We start from the raw sequence: 16,442 nt of genomic DNA, 5'->3' as shown, positions 1-16,442 counted from the left end.
GCGGCAGCGGAGAAGTAGAAGAGTTCCAGAGCATCCAGAGCCTGCACAGGCGGGAACAGCGGCTCCGGGCCGCTCGGCTACCCGCCGCAACCGCGGAGCGGCAGAAAACCGCCGGACTCTCGGCTCGAGCCGCAGGACAAGCCAGGTGCGGGATTTTCCCCTCACACCGCGCTCTCCGCAACTCGGGAAACGTGAGGGGAGAGCGGCAGCGAGCAGCGGAGGGAGGAGCAGACCGCGAGGTAAAAGCACACGTGGAGAAACGATACAACCAGAACAGCGCGGCTCCCTCCCCTCCCCTGCCGCCTGAACCCAGCTCCAGCGAACACAGAAGCAGCCCGGGACCCGGCCACGCCAACTTGGGCTGACGGCGGGACCCAAGCAGGAGCAGAATTTGGCAGCAACTTCAGCGGCTCCAGCACCGGTACCAGTGGCCCCAGCAGCAGCGGACCCAGGAGCAGCAGCGGTGGCAGATCCCGCAGCAGCGACTTCGGGGGAGCAGCACCGGTGGACACGGCAACGGCAGCTTCAGCAGCGGTGGGGGCTCCGGGGGTGGCGCCTACAACAGCTGCAGAGGCGGCGGCAGCGGCTCGGTTTGCCCCGTAGGAAAAGCAAGTGCCCAGCTCCAGAAATCAGAACAGCAGCCCGACGACCCAGGCAGCAACTTGACTGAGACCACAATCACCCAAGGTAACTGGGATTGCACCAGGGAAGGGTCTCACTTGGTCACAAGCTGACTTGGATACCTCAACAGACCAGAAATCTAAACCTCTTTGTTGATAGAGGATCTGGTCATTATAATAACTACTCTTGCATACATACTCGGGGCTGTTTTTGATGGAATGGGTACAGTGTTTAGCTAAATTTTAGAATCTACCAGTATATTATTCCACTCAAAGAACAAGCTCTTCCTTTCATAGATTTTTTTAAATTGTTTTCTTAGTTACCCATTCATTAATTTTTGCTCTGATTTTGATTATTTCTTTCCATTTTGAGCTGTTAGGGTTGGATTCTTCTTGTTTTTCCAGTGCCTTTAGGTGGATAGTTAGGTTATTAATTTGGGAACTCTCTGTCTTTGTTATGAAGATATTTAGTGCTATGAATTTTCCCCTTAGGACTACCTTCATTGTGTCCCATAAGTTTTGGTAGGTTGTGTTTTCATTATCATTCAATTTTAGGAATTTTACAATTTCTGTTCTGATTTCTTCCATAAACCATTCATTGTTTAAAAGTGTGTTGTTTAGTCTCCAGTAGCTGTAGGAGCTCTTCATAACTCTTGCTATTGATTTCTAGCTTTAAAGCATTGTGATGTGATATGATGCAGGTTGATACTTCAGTTTTCCTGAATTTATGGAGGCATGCATTATGGCCTAATAGGTCTATTTTGGAGAAGGTTCCATGGGCTGCAGAGAAAAATGTATATTTTGTAGAGTTTGGGATTGAAAGTTTTGTAGGTGTCCATTAGATCTAGTTGGTCTATTGAATTGTTCAGCTCTATTATTTCCCTGTTTATTTTCTGCTTGGATGATCTGTCTATTGATGATAGTGGAGTATTGAAGTCTCCAACTATGATGGTGTTGGTGCTTATTTCTGTTTTGTTTTCAAGTAGCATTCAGGGTTTCCATTGAGAAATGTGAGGTAATTCTGATGGGCTTGCCTGGGTATGTAGTGAGTTGTTTCTCTCTTGCTGCTTTTAACACTCTCTCTCTTTATTTTCATTATTAAGAGTATTAACTATGATGTGCCTTGGAGAGTTTCTTCTTAGGTCCTGTCTGTTTGGTGTTCTGTGGGCTTCTTGTATCTGGATGGGCCTCTCTTTGAGACATTGGGAAATTTTTCTTCAATAAATTTGTTGACTATATTTTCCATGACTCTGGCCTGGATTTCCACTCCTTCTGGTATATCCATGACTGTATATTTTGATATTTTAGGGTATCACACAGTTCTCTCATATTCTGCTCACTTGATTTTTTTGAAATTTGTACACTTTTTGGATTACCAATCAATTTACTCTATTTGTCTTCCAGGACAGGGGTTCTGTCTTCTACATGAGTAACTTTGCTAGTGAGGGGTTCTAGAGAGGCTTTATAATAATCTCTGTTTGACTAAATTTTCTATTGTGTTGTTTTGCATCATGCCCACCTCTTTTTTGAGGTATGATTTCAGTTTAAGTTATGATTTTCTTTTTTTAAATATTTTATTGACAATGCCTATACTTACAGACAATAAACCATGAAAATTCCCACCTGTCCTCCACTTTCCCCTTCACAACTCCTCTCTCCATCATATCTCCTCCATTGGTCTCTCTTTTATTTTGATGTCATCATCTTTTTCCCCTGTTGAGAGGGTCTTGTGAAGATATTGCTAGGCACTGCAAGGTCATGGATAACAAGACAAATTTCAGTCTGGACTGTTGCATTGTAAGGAATAGTACCTTTCCTTTAGCTCTTACATTCTTTCTACCACCTCTTCCACAATGTACCCTGAGACTTGTAGGCTGTGATACAGATGTTTCAGTGCTAGATACTCCTTGGTCACTTCTCAGTACTACACTGCCATTTGGGTCATCCAGTAGTCACTGCCATCTGAAAAGAGAAGCTTCTCTAACCAAAAGTGAGAGTAACATTAATATATGAATATGAACATTAAGTGTAGTGCTTTCATGGCAGTTTGGTGAGAATAATATATGCATTTATCCAGACAAGAGCAGGCTTTATACTCCAAAGGCTCATGACCTCCCCTGCCATAGACTTTTGATTAGGTTTTCAGTACTAGACATGTATTCCCTCCCATAAAGCAGATCTCCAGTCCAATTAGAGAGCATTTGATTTCCCCAGAAGCAGACATGCCTGTCTGGTAAAACTTGAGGCTTCCAGTGTCCACTGTTTTCACTACTGATGACTTCTGTCTCACATAGGGCTGCATGCTGTGCAACTTTTTCCAGATTTCTGTTGGCTTGTCTACAGGGAGATGGTTTTCAGCTCAATACCAGCTTGATTTCTCAGTGACCTTGCTGCCCATGCATGTGAAGTCTCCAGCAATAGGGTCTTCATGAGAAATAAAGGACCTTGGCGATAGCCTGTAATGTTTTGGAGAGAACAGGGACCACCCTGGCCAACAATCTCACTGGAAGGTGTCCCATACCTGGCACTGAAAATTTTCTAGTAGAAATTTATGGCTTCTGGATTTGCCATTTTCCAAAAAAAAAAAAAAAAAATAGGCATTCATGTGTCTTATGAATTTTGATAAACCCTCTCACACACTTTTCTTATTCAGTTTCTTTCCCCTAGCCTTACTTAGACCATTTCAATCCTTGTAACCTGTTCTTCTACTTACATGTATACAATATCATCCCCTAAATTCCTTCCCTCTCCTCCTTGCCCTATAGCCTTATTCTACCTTACTGGCCTCTGCTACCAGTTTTTGGTTCCAGCTCACACAACATTCTAGACATTTGTAGCTAGGATACACATATTAGAGAGAACAAGTGAAGTTTGGCTTTCTGGGCCTGGTTACCTCACTTATTATAATCCTTTCCATACCCATACATTTCTCTGAAATTTTCATAATTTCATTTTTCTTACTGCTGAATAAACTCCATTGTGTAAATGTACCAAATCTTTATCATCAATTCACCAGTTGAGGGACATCTAGGCTGGTTCCATTCCCTGGCTATTGTGAATAGAGCAGCAATAAACATGGTTGTGCATGTGTCTCTCAGGTAGTGAGAAAAGTCTTTAGGATATAAACCTAGGAATGCTATAGCTGGATCATATGGTAAATCTATTTTTAGCTGTCTCCACAATGATTTCCACAATGGCTGTAGTAGAATATGTTCCCATCAACAATTTAGAAGGGTTCCCCTTTTACTGCATCTTGTCCAACATTTGTTGTCATTTGTTTTCTTGATGATGGCCATTCTGACAGGAGTGAGATGGAATCTCAAAGTAGTTTTAATTGCATTTCCTTGATGGCTAAGGATGTAGAACACTTTTTTAGATGTTTGTATGCCATTGGTATTTCTTCCTTTGAGAACTCTCTATTTGGTTCCATGGCCCATTTTTTAATTGGGTTGTTTGATTTCTTACTGTTATATTTTTTTAGTTCTTTGTGTATTCTGGATATTAACCCTCTGTCAGATACATAGCAGGCAAAGATTTTCTCCCATTCTGTAAATTGTCCCTTTTCTCTTTTCACAGTGTCCTTTACTGTACACAAGCTTTGCAATTTCATGAGATCCCAGTGGTTTATTAATAGTTTTATTTTCTGAACAACTGGGGTTATATTGAAAAAGTCATTGCTTATGCCAGTATTCTGTATGGTATCCTCTACCTTTTCTTCTAAAACTTTGAGTTTCAGTTCTGATATAATGGTCCCTGATCAATTTGGACTTGATTCCTGTGCATGGAGAAAGACAAAGATCTATTTTTATCCTTCTACATATAGATATCCAGTTTTCCCAGCACCATTTGTTGAAGAGGCTGTCTTTTCTCCAGTGAATATATTTTTATTAATTATGTACACAGTGTGTGTACAGTCATGTTGGTACCATAGTTAGCCTCCTTCCTGTCCTCACCCATCCACAAGGACCCTTTTTGTTGGGTAAAATGAGTCATGCATTTCAGGGTTAGCCATCATTTATGGGTAAGAGGCAATGTGTCTGTGCATAATAATCTAACTTGTGGCTCAATCTTTCCACCCCATCTTCCACAGAGTTCCCTGAGCCAAGCTGGGTATTTTTTAGGTCTACTTTAGTGATGAGGTCTTAGGAGCCTCTGTGTCTCTGGATATCTGGTTTGGTAGGACTTAAGTGTTCTCTGTGTCTATCTCCTTCACCCTTGTGCTAGTACCTGGTTCATCAAGAAAGCATTACTGTTGCTCATTTCCCCAATTACTCTTGGTTTCAGCTGGGGCTCTGTTGAAGTACGATGGGCTGATTCTCTCCTCAGGACCTACATCCATCTCAAAAAGAGGAGCAAATTCCCCAACGGAGAGTGAAGTCAGCACCAGATAAATGGGATAACCATTATTATTTTTTTTATTTTTTTTATTTATTTATTTGAGAGCAACAGACACAGAGAGAAAGACAGATAGAGGGAGAGAGAGAGAATGGGCGCGCCAGGGCTTCCAGCCTGTGCAAACGAACTCCAGACGCATGCGCCCCCTTGTGCATCTGGCTAACGTGGGACCTGGGGAACCAAGCCTCGAACCGGAGTCCTTAGGCTTCACAGGCAAGCGCTTAACCGCTAAGCCATCTCTCCAGCCCAACCATTATTATTTTAGAGGGAATTCAATAGGTGCAAGCCCTCTTGTAGCCCATGGTTGGTGGGAGCTTGGTAGTAGAGAGCAGGCTCATTTTTTGGATATGGTACTGACTTGTTTTCTAGCTCCAGCTATGGTTCTGTCCCACTGAGGAGATCAATTAGTCAAATCAAGAGTAGTTGGTTACCACCATGGCTGAGTGCCACTATTGCACTTGTGTGGGTATCACATCAGGTTGTTTGCTGCTGGGTAGCTTGGACCATGATTTGCTTGGACAGATGTTGGTTATTTTCCTCCAGTCAATCATGTAGCACCTTCTGGAACTAGATGAGCTACCTGTCTGGGGACTGACTCTCCAATGAATTTTTTTTAGCATTTTTGTCAAAATCAAATTGCTATAGCTCCCTGGATTAATATCTGTGTATTCTATTCTCTTTTATTAATCTTTAATTAATTTTAATTAATGTACTAAAATTAATTTTGTTAATTCCATGTCTGTCGTTGTGCCAGACCCATGCTGTTTTTGTTACTATGGCTTTGTAATACAGCCTAAAATTGAGTATGATGATACCACCAGTCTTATTTTTGTTGCTCAAAATGATGTTGATTATTCAAGGTTTTTTTGTGCTTCTAAATAAATTTTAGGAATTTTTTCTATTTCTCTGAAGCATTCCATTGAAATTTTAATGGGGATTGTACTAAATATGTAGATTGATTTTGGTAAGATTGGCATTTTCACAATATTGATTCTTCCAATCCAAGATCATGGGATAGCTTTCCATTTCATAGTGTCTTCTGCAATTTCTCCTTTGGGTGTTTTAAAGTTCTCATTGTGGAGATCCTTCAGTCCATTTATATTGTATATTGCATTTATCAATTTGCTTATGCTGTACTATCCCTCCATCTCTGAGATAAAGCCTACTTGGTCTCGATGAATTATCTTTCTTATATATTCTATATTCTGTTTGACAATATTTTGTTGAGAATTTTTGCATCTATATTCATGACAGAGACTGGTCTGTAATTTTCTGTCCTTTTGTTGTTGTTGTTCTGTCTTTGCTTGGTTTTTGATCAGGGTGATGCTGGCTTCATAGAAGGAGTTTGGTAGAATTCTTTCCTTTTCTATTTTATGGAAACCTTTGAGAAGCAATGGTGTTATTTCTTCCATGGAGGTCTGATAAAATTCACCAATGAATCCATCTGGCCCTGAACTTTTTATAGCTGGGAGACTTTTTATAACTGCTTGGATCTCAGTATTTGTTATAGGCATATGTTAATGGTTTATCTCATATTGATTTAATTTTGATAGGTCATATGACCCAAGAAAATCATTCATTTTATTATTTTTGTCTCTTCCCTTTCTTCTGGTCAGATTTGTTAATGGTTTATCAATTTTGTTTATCCTTTCATAGAACCAACTCTTTGCTTTATTGATTCATTGGTTTTTTTATTTCTTCTTTTTTTGTTGTTTTTTTTTTCATCAATTTCTGCCTTAATCTTTATTATTTCTTCCCATATACTGATTTTTTGGTTTACTTCCTTCTTCCTTTTCCAATGCCTTAAGTGCAATCTTTTTTTTTTAATTGTGAACTCTCTAATTTCTTAATATAGGCACTTAGAGCAATAAATTTCCCTCTTAGGACTGCCTTCATTGTGTCCCAAAGGTTTTGGTTTGTTGTAGTCTCATCATCATTTGATACTATGAATTCATTGATTTCCTTTTTAATTTCTTCAATGACCTATTCATCTTTCAATTATATACTTTTTAGTGTCCATAAATTTGTGTATTCTCTGTTGTTTTTCTTATTGCTGATTTGCATTTTAATCCCATTGTGGTCAGATAGAGTACAAGGGATTATTTCAATTTTCCTTTATTTTTAAGATTTGCTTTGTGTCCTAATACTATTTTGGAGAAAATTCCATGTGTTGCTGAGAAAACAATGTATATTCTGCAGCATATGGATGGAATGTTCTGTAGATAACTGTTAGGTCCATTTCTTCCATGACATCATTTAGTTCAGATGCCTCTCTGTTTATTTTTGGCGGGATGACCTCTCTATTGATGATAGTGGGGTATTGAAGTCACCCATTACAATTATTGTAATCTGTTTTCTTAAGTCAAATAGTATTTGTTTGATGAAATTGGAAGCCCCTATTTTAGGTGCATGTATTTTTAGGATTGTAATGTCCTCCTGTTGTAGTGTTCTTTTAATGAGTATAAAGTGATCTTCTTTATCTTTCCTTGCTAATGTTGGTATGAAGTCTATCCTGTCAGATATCAAGATAGCAACCCCTGCTTGTTCCCTAGGCCCCTTTGATTGAAATACCATTCCATCCTTTCACCCTATGACAGTGTCTATCTTTTATTGGGAGATGAGTTTTCTGGAGGAAACAAACAGCAAGATTCTGCCTTTTGGGACTTCTGGCCAAGATGGCAACCACCTAACTGTGCCTCACATCCCCAGGAAAGAAAGGCAAGACATTAAGGGTTCACTGGTACTTTTAGGGGAGAGCAACCTCCAATAGATTGCCAGTGGGAGGGCACAGAGGGGGAAAAAAAGAGAATCTCTGATTCCCTCGTGTGCAGGTAGCCTACCCCTCCCCCCAAGAAGCCACTACACCCATAGTTCCAGCTTCAGGAAACTCCTGCACTTACAGTAGGAAAAGGATCCCAGGTCAACATAATTCCACTTGCCTCACTGCACAGGGGCAATCGCCCTGCTGCCTCTGCCCACGAGTGACCTTGGCCAGGTTATGCCTGCTGGCCCATTGGAGCTCAAGCTCATTTGATCAATTAGCCCACCAAATGCACACTGTTGAACCAACCCCTGCTTGTGCAAGCTTAGCCTGCTCAGCTCATTTGCTCAGTTACTGCTCCAGCTGCAGCACATTCACACAAAAGCTCAGGCCTATTGTAACTGTCCATGCAAGCTCAGGCTGTCTTTGTCTGTGCTTGCCCTAGCTCAGATGCCAGCTTCTCCCTGTCTGCCATGCCAAAAGAGTGCCATTGTCCTGATGTGGGGGAGCACAGACTGCTTCTGGGTCCCAGTTTTCCCCCAAGCCAGAGTTTGAGCTGCTTCAGTGCTTAGTGCCTCAGTGTCCCTCCTAGGGTGAGCACAGGCAGCTTTGGCACACTAGTGCATGAGAGCTCAGGCAAGTTTGGAACACCAGCCAGTCAGGAGCTCAGATGGCTTTAGCAAGTGAGAGCCAAAGCCCAGACTGCTTGGTACCTGCTTCAGGCTGCTTCAGCTTCCCACTGTGCTTGAGGCCAAGCTGATCTACCCACCTACTTCCCCATACACAGCAATGGGTAGACCACAGAGCAAAAGAAATAACTTGAATTCCAAACAGACTGGACCAAAGGAGAAATTCTCCAAGACATATTATCATTAAGACTCTAAACATTGACACCAAAGAGAAAATCCTAAAAGCAGCTAGGGAAAAACAGTACACCACTTTTAAAGGTAACCCCATCAGAATTACTCCAGACTTCTCCATGGAAACCCTGAAAGCTAGCAGGGCCTGGAATGAAACACTGCAAAGTCTAAGAACCTATGGCTTCCAACCCAAACTACTCTACCCAGCAAAAGTATCCCTCATAATAGATGGTGAAAGAACAACTTTCCATGACAAAACTCAGCTTTACAATTCTATGAACACAAAACCAAACCTACAGAGAATATTTCAGGAAATTCTCCACAGAGAAGAATCAACCTCTGGCTTACATGGGCCCTGGAGAATTGAACTGGGATCCTTTGGCTTTGCAGACAAATGCCTTAACCACTAAGCCATCACTCCAGCCCAACCCTTCTGGATTTTAAAGTTTGTGTTGAGTAATCTGCTGTGATACTGATGGGATTGCCTTTATAGGTGACTTGCTTTTTCTCTCTGGCAGCTTTCAATATATTTTCTTTGGCTTGCATGTTTAGTACTTTAATTATAAAATGACGAGTGCTTCTTTCCAGATTTTGTCTGCTTGGTGTTCTTAAATCTTCTTGTATCTGCATTGGCATTTCTTTCCCAATTTGAGGAAGTTTTTCTTCTATGATTTTGTTGAAAATATCTACTAAGCCTCTGGATTGAAATTCTTCTCCCACTACGCCCTGAATTTTTATGTTTGGTCTGTACATAGTGTCCCGGATATCTTGAAATTCCCATTCATACCTTCATATTAGCTTATCTTTCTCTTTGTTGGACTGCATTAGATATACCATCTTGTCTTCTAGTTTAGATATTCTGTTCTCTCCTTCATCCATTCTACTGGTGAGACTTTCTACAGAGTTTTTTATTTGACTGACTGTTTTTCAGTACTAGAATTTCTGCCTGTTTATTTTTCAGTATTTCTATTTCCTTACTCCTTTTTTTTTTTAAATTTAATTTATTAGTTTTCTTTTCAGCTAATACAGGGATTTCTTGTAGTGACATTCTGATTCACTAAGCAGGTTTCCTGTGCTCTCTTGGAATTCCTTCATGAGTTTGGTTTCTTATTTAATTCCTTTGTTTTCTTCTTTTATTTCTTTGAGTATAAATAAAATCAATTTTTTAAAAATCTTTGTCAGGTATTTCATCTAAAACAGTCTCATTGGGAGCCATTTTGATGTATTTATGATTTTTGGTAGGGTTGTATTGTCTTGATTCTTTGTGTTTCTGTATTATAATGTTGCAATTTTTGCATCCTGGAGTTGTACTGGAATTGCTTAGCTGGCCCTGCTTGTGTCCCCTTCAGCAGCTCCTCTGCTGTGTCCCCTTCAGGTATCTTGACTTTGTAAGAAAGCTTATGAGGTTGGAAAATCCCCTTGTTTTGTCTCTGTTTCTGCAGCTGGGTATTGGGTGGGCGCGCAGATCTGCACGGGCTGGCACAGATTAGATCCAGGTCCTCAAGCTCCTTTGTGGAATTCTGGCCAGTTTCCGCCTTTCTGATAGATGTTCGTTTCTCCTGCTTCTCTGCTGTGGCCTATAAAATCCTATAAACCTTCACTTTTCAGACAAAGAGTTTATTTTTGCTGTGGGTTTGCTCAAATCCCTCCCTAGGCTATATTGGTGTGACTCCTATGCATCCACCTTACCCAGAATTCCCTCCAAGTTCTGATTTTCTTGATGCTTCCTGGAATTTATGCTTATATTTGATCAAGTATTCATTAAGCTTAATCAATATATTATTGAGATTTTCCATTTCTTGACTCACCTTCAATTCATTCATATCTATTTTGAGGGTTCTAATGTTTTCTTCAATCAATTTAAGCCTACTGTCACAAGCCAGATGCTCTAAGGGACAGTTCTATTCAATTTCATTGATTCAATTATTGGTTTTTTGATGGTCTGCTTCCAGTTCAGCAATTGTATTAATCAAGATCTCATTGGTTGTTTTGTTTTCATTTTGAGATTGAATTTCTGTTGTATTTTCTATGATTTCATTTGAGGCTTCTGTTGTAAGACTAGCCATCCTTGGTGGAGATCTCTCCGTTTTCTGACTTTCATTGGCTTATTTGTATTGTGGTCTACCCATTCTGAGGAGGTGCTTTATTCTACTGACGAGAAAGCAAGTTTTTGTCCTTGTAGGATCTTCAGAGGCAGTTATGTTTTAAATGTGAAATGGATTGCTATACTGGTATATGATGGGGCTATATCCATGCACAGATTATGGATATTGCAGGCACATTAAAGGTACCTGGGTGCCAGAGCCTGCTGGCTGAAAGGGTTCGAGCCTGATGGGGAGTGAGGATTAAGGAAAGACAGAAGAAAGACTGAAAGCATGGACCCCAGTCCAGGGCTGAAGCAAGGCCTCAAGCCAGGAATGAAGACATGGTTTATTTCACAGCATTCCTTTTTATGTCTTTTTACAAACAATTTTTCCATGGACAAAGATTTTATGAGCTTTATAAGTTCCTATCAAAAAACCTTCCTGTTACAGAGTTTTTGCATTTCAATCACTTCTCAGTACAAAAGACCAGCCAAATGGCTGAATATACATAATCTTGCTTATAGGTAGGCTGCTATAGTTTTGCTAATGTCTTGCTGCCAGATGGCTTCCCAACACTAAAGATACATAATCTTGGTTACAGGAAGGCTGCTATAGTTTTGCTAATGTCTTGCTGCCAGAAGCCCAGAGCTATGGATACAAGTCCAGCCAAAATGGCTCCCAAAAATCCCTCCTTTTTTATTTATTATTTTTATGAACCAGGCCCCACCAGGCCTTGGTGCAGAAATGCTGTCTGTCTTAGGTTGTCCTCTATGATAATTAGGCTTTACCCGTCATTGGTACATGAATTCCATCATTCATGCCCTGTCTTAGGTTGACCTAACTCGAGAAAATCTTACCCGTCTTTGACTACCAGCCTCTGCAGGGGCTTTTAGATAATGTCTCAGGAAACTGAGGTCGGGTCTGTAGCTGTATCCTATGTATTTCTGTGTGGATATCCATAATGGATCTCAAAAGGCATTTAATGAGTATGGGCAGCAGACACAGAATAAGCAAAAGACAAACACCTGTAGCAGCAAAGCTTCCTATCCAAAAAGTGAGAGAATTCCATCCAGGCAAGGCAGACTTAAAAGCAGATATTAAGTCATCAGCGGCTTTAGCTGCATCAAAAGTAAGATGATTATTTTGCAAAGACAAAATCTCTGAATGTAACTGAATCAGGTCCAAGGAAATATTATCATTATGCCAAATACCTCTTAGATGCATTTTTATCTTTTCTCAATGCTGTTGACTGTCATTATATTTTTTAGAAGTAACACTGATCCATTGAAAATCTACATGACACTCCAAACGAGTTCTTACTTTTAACCCTAGTATCTCCTCACCCAAATATGTAACCTCATCATACAGAGCATCTATTTTTTTCTTCCAGTTTTCTATCTATATCTACTTGAGTCCCTAGAGAAATAGAAACATTTTTGGATAAATCATTAACAAGATGTGCAGTTTGAACTTCTTATGACAAAGCAACAGCTGGAGTAGTAGCAGTAGCTAACAATGTAATAAAAGCTAGGATGCCTGCAATTACTAATCCTATCACTCTTTTTGGTCTACTTAAAGTATTCTTTACTTCCTATAATACCTGTATTCCCTTGTCAGAATACCAAGGTCTAGTTACATTAACAGGAATCATGACAAATGCTGGTTGCTTAAAAATCATAACTCTATCATATCAGAGGACAATTCTGAAACACAATTAGACAAAGAACAATTGTTACATGTAACATTGAACATTTCCTCAGCCCATGTAATATTTATGTCTTCCATTAACATAGCATATGGTGGAGTAACACAAGCCATGACCCTTCCATTTGGTAGGGAAGAACTGTAACTCCTGGGGGAGGTGATGTTCACTCCTCCCATGGCTGCAGCAACTTTCCATAAGTAAGTCTGTTGGAAGCCCTCATCAGATCACCAAAGTCCAGCAGAAAGTCCACCAGTCCAGTCATTGTTCCATTTACCACTCCCTTCTGCTCCAGGATTTCCTGACCAGTCCTTAATATGCCTTTCAGTTCCAGAGATGTTACACATGATGTAAGCAGTCACTCAGACCAAAACTATAGTTTCTCTATCTTCCCAAGTTGCTGGATGTAAAATGGGTGGGTCAGGAACATAAGCCCAATACAGCTCACTGTAGATCATCGGGAGTTGAATTCACATCATCAGGAGCAGAGGCATCATTCTTTTGATGTTCACTCCCTGTGAACCAGACCATCCTCTCTGGCAGCCACCTGGCATTGTCAGAGTCCTGTGGGAAAACACAAACATACCCTCTTCCCCATATTAATACTGGGTCAGGGCCATGCCATTGTCCATCAATGAGGTCCTTCCATCTAACCTGAGCATAAGTGTCCAATGTCCTAGGATGCCATAATCTGTCTGCAGCAGAATGACCAGATGCATCCACATTTAAAAAATTTAAAATAAAGAGTACATGATTTAAAGAAATCTGTGGTGACCAAGGATATAACTCCCCCTTTTTTATTTTTTGTAATTGATTTTTTAAAGCTCCATGAGCATGTTTAACAATTCCTTGTCTCTGAGGGTTATAAGGTATGCCTGTTTTATTAACAATTGATAATTGAGTACAAAAGTGCTGACTAGTGTAACCTGTACCATTATCTGTCTTTATAATTAATGGCATACCTGCTACAGCAAAACATTTGATGCAATGTGTTATGACATGTTTAGTAGCTTCCCCAGTTTGTGCTGTAGCCATCAGAAATCCTGAGTAAGTATCAATGTATACATGAACATATTTTAATTTTCCAAATTCAGGAATATGAGTTACATCCATCTGCCACAGATTATTTGGTTTTAATCCTCCAGGGTTTATTCCATACTGAGGAATTGAGTGATATTCAGGACAGGTATTACATTGTTGCACAATTTGCCTAGTAGCTTTTTCTAGTAATTTGAAATTGCTTTCTTAAACTTTGACTATTTTGATGATGTAAATTATGAGATCTTTGAGCTAATTCCAATTGAGATATACATATGATCTATGTGACTTTATCTGTCATATCATTTCCCAATGCTAAAGGACCTGGAAGGCCTGAATGAGCTCATATGTGACCCACAAAACAAGGATGAGAGTGAGTATGTATGCATCTCTGTATTTGACTAAACAAATCTTGCATTTGAGTATTAGCAGTTTTAATACAAGACACAGTTTCAAGTACCTGTAAAGCTCTAGCAATATATTGACTATCAGTATACAAATTAAATGGAGTTTCAGCTAAAACATTAAATACTATAGCTACAGCTCTAAATTCCACTATTTGAGCTGATGGGGAGTAAAAAATGAATAAGACTGTTCTTGAGTAACATATGCTGCTTTGCCATTAGAGGATCCATCTGTAAATACAACTAAAGCATCTTTTATAGGCTTTGCCTTGACTATGCGGGGGAAAATGAAGGAATGAGAATTTGCAAATTGTAACAACTTGTCTTTAGGGAAATGATTATCTATAATACCAGGATAATTTGCAAAAGCAATAGCCCAAGAGTCCACATTTTGAAATAGCCAATCTACTTGTTGCTTTGTAAAAGGAGCCCCTATAATAGCTGGTTCCTTACCAAAATATTTTCTAGAGTTTACTCGAGCCATTTGAATTAAACAAGCCACTGCTTCATAATATGGAGTCAACACTCTAGCAGGAGAAACAGGTAAATGTAGCCACAATGGAGGTCTGTCTTGCCATAAAACTGCAGTTGGAGTATGTTCAGTGGCCAGAACATATGTAGCCCATCCCCGAGAATAATCTATATATTGAATTTGTTGTTTTTCAATAGCTTGTTCTACTAAGGCTAATGCCTTATGTCCCTCATCTGTTAACTGAGGTACAGACTTTGGATTTGGATCTCCTTTTAAAATGCCAAAGAGAGGCTTTAATTATCCGGTACTAATTTTTAAATGAGGTCTAAACCAATTAATATCTTCCAAAAGCTTTTGAAAATCATTTAAGGTTTGTAACCCATCTTTCCTGAGTTGAATTTTTTGTGGGAATATGGTTTTTGGATATAATTTGTGTCCTAAATATGAATATGGTGGCTCAGTTTGAACCTTATTTGGAGCTATAATTAATCCTTGCTCTTTTAAGGCTCCCTGTAAATGCAAGTAAGCTGTTAATAATAATCCCTCTTGTTTGAATGCCAAGAGAATATCATCCATATAATGAATAATATATACCTGAGGATAGGCCTGTCTAGACTTTGTTACAGCTTGAGCCACAAACTTTTGACATAAGGTGGGGCTGTTAGCCATACCCTGGGACAATACTTTCCAATGATATCTTTTCATAGGCTCCTTAAAATTGATAGACGGCACACTAAAGGCAATTTTTTTATAATCTTGAGGAGCAAGAGGAATAGTATAAAAACAATCTTTAAATCCAATATAATTTTATAAGTATCTTTAGGAATAGCAGAAGGCACAGGCAATCCCGTTTGCAAAGTTCCCATCAATTCCATTGTTTCATTTACCTTTCTAAGATCCTGTAATAACCTCCATTTTCCAGACTTCTTTTTTATTTTATTTTATATATATATATTTTTTTGAGGTAGGGTTTCATTCTAGCCAAGGGTGACCTGGAATTCACTATGTATTCTCAGGGTGGCCTCGAACTCATAACGATCCTCCTACCTCTGCCTCCCAAGTGCTGGGATTAAAGGCGTGCGCCACCATGCCTGGCTTTCAGACTTCTTTTTTTATAACAAAATTCAGAGAGTACCAAGGTGAATTTGAAGAAGGACCTCCTTGATTGACTTCCCTTGAAGGGCAGCAACCAAGGTTAGCCCTTGTGTATAGGATGGTCCTATGTAAGAACATAGACTAATATAATCAGTTATATTCCCCTTTCTCCTAAATGGCCTCAAGGCCATTTGACAAGCAGAGTTTGCATTCTCTTAGGCTAATAATTTTACAAGTGCAAATCCTGCTTTAGAATCTCCAACCAGTCTGTTAGCAGCCTGTAATAATCTATCCACAAAGTTTTGATATAATTCATCAGGTCCTTGTCTAATTTTTGACAAATCTTTAGTCCCCCTCCCAATGGATGGAGGTTTACGTTAAGCCTTTTTAGCTTGTGCATTAACCTGAGCATAAACTCCTACATCAAATTTTAATTGATTCTCAAGTTCCTGATATGTTCCCCCTCCTGCCAGCATATCAAAAGTAATAGGTACCCCCTGAGCCTTATTCACCTCAGCAATAGCTTGACAGTTCTCCATATATTTTGTTTTCCACAATAGTCTCCTCCTGACAAACATGCCTTTGCTACTTGTTTCTAGTCCCCTGGAGGGAGTGCCTCAAATGCCATAGAGTCTATAATAGCAAGCGTGAAAGGGCCATATTGCACACAAGCTGCTTTTAATTCCTCAACCGCTCAAAAGGTATAGGGTTATGAGATCTTACTTTATTCCCTTGACTATCTTTTTGTTCAAAAACAGGATATACATCAAATCCCTGCATATCTTCTCCTCTTTGTGCTGCTCCTGCAAGAGTGGCTTACAGGGGTGAGGCAGAAGGCTGAATCAAAGATACAGGATGAAGTTCACCGTCAGGTTTTGACATTACCTCAATAGTGGGAGGTTTTGTTACAGCAGAAGGATTGGGAGTGACTGTATTTCCTGGAATACGCTTTCCCTGAAATTGATGTACTTGTAAAGACAGTGATTTAACCATACTTTGCAAATGTTGCAT

This window comes from Jaculus jaculus, chromosome 1 (assembly GCF_020740685.1).
Source record: "Jaculus jaculus isolate mJacJac1 chromosome 1, mJacJac1.mat.Y.cur, whole genome shotgun sequence".
NCBI lineage: Eukaryota > Metazoa > Chordata > Mammalia > Rodentia > Dipodidae > Jaculus > Jaculus jaculus.
Note: the sequence above shows the minus strand (reverse complement) of the source record.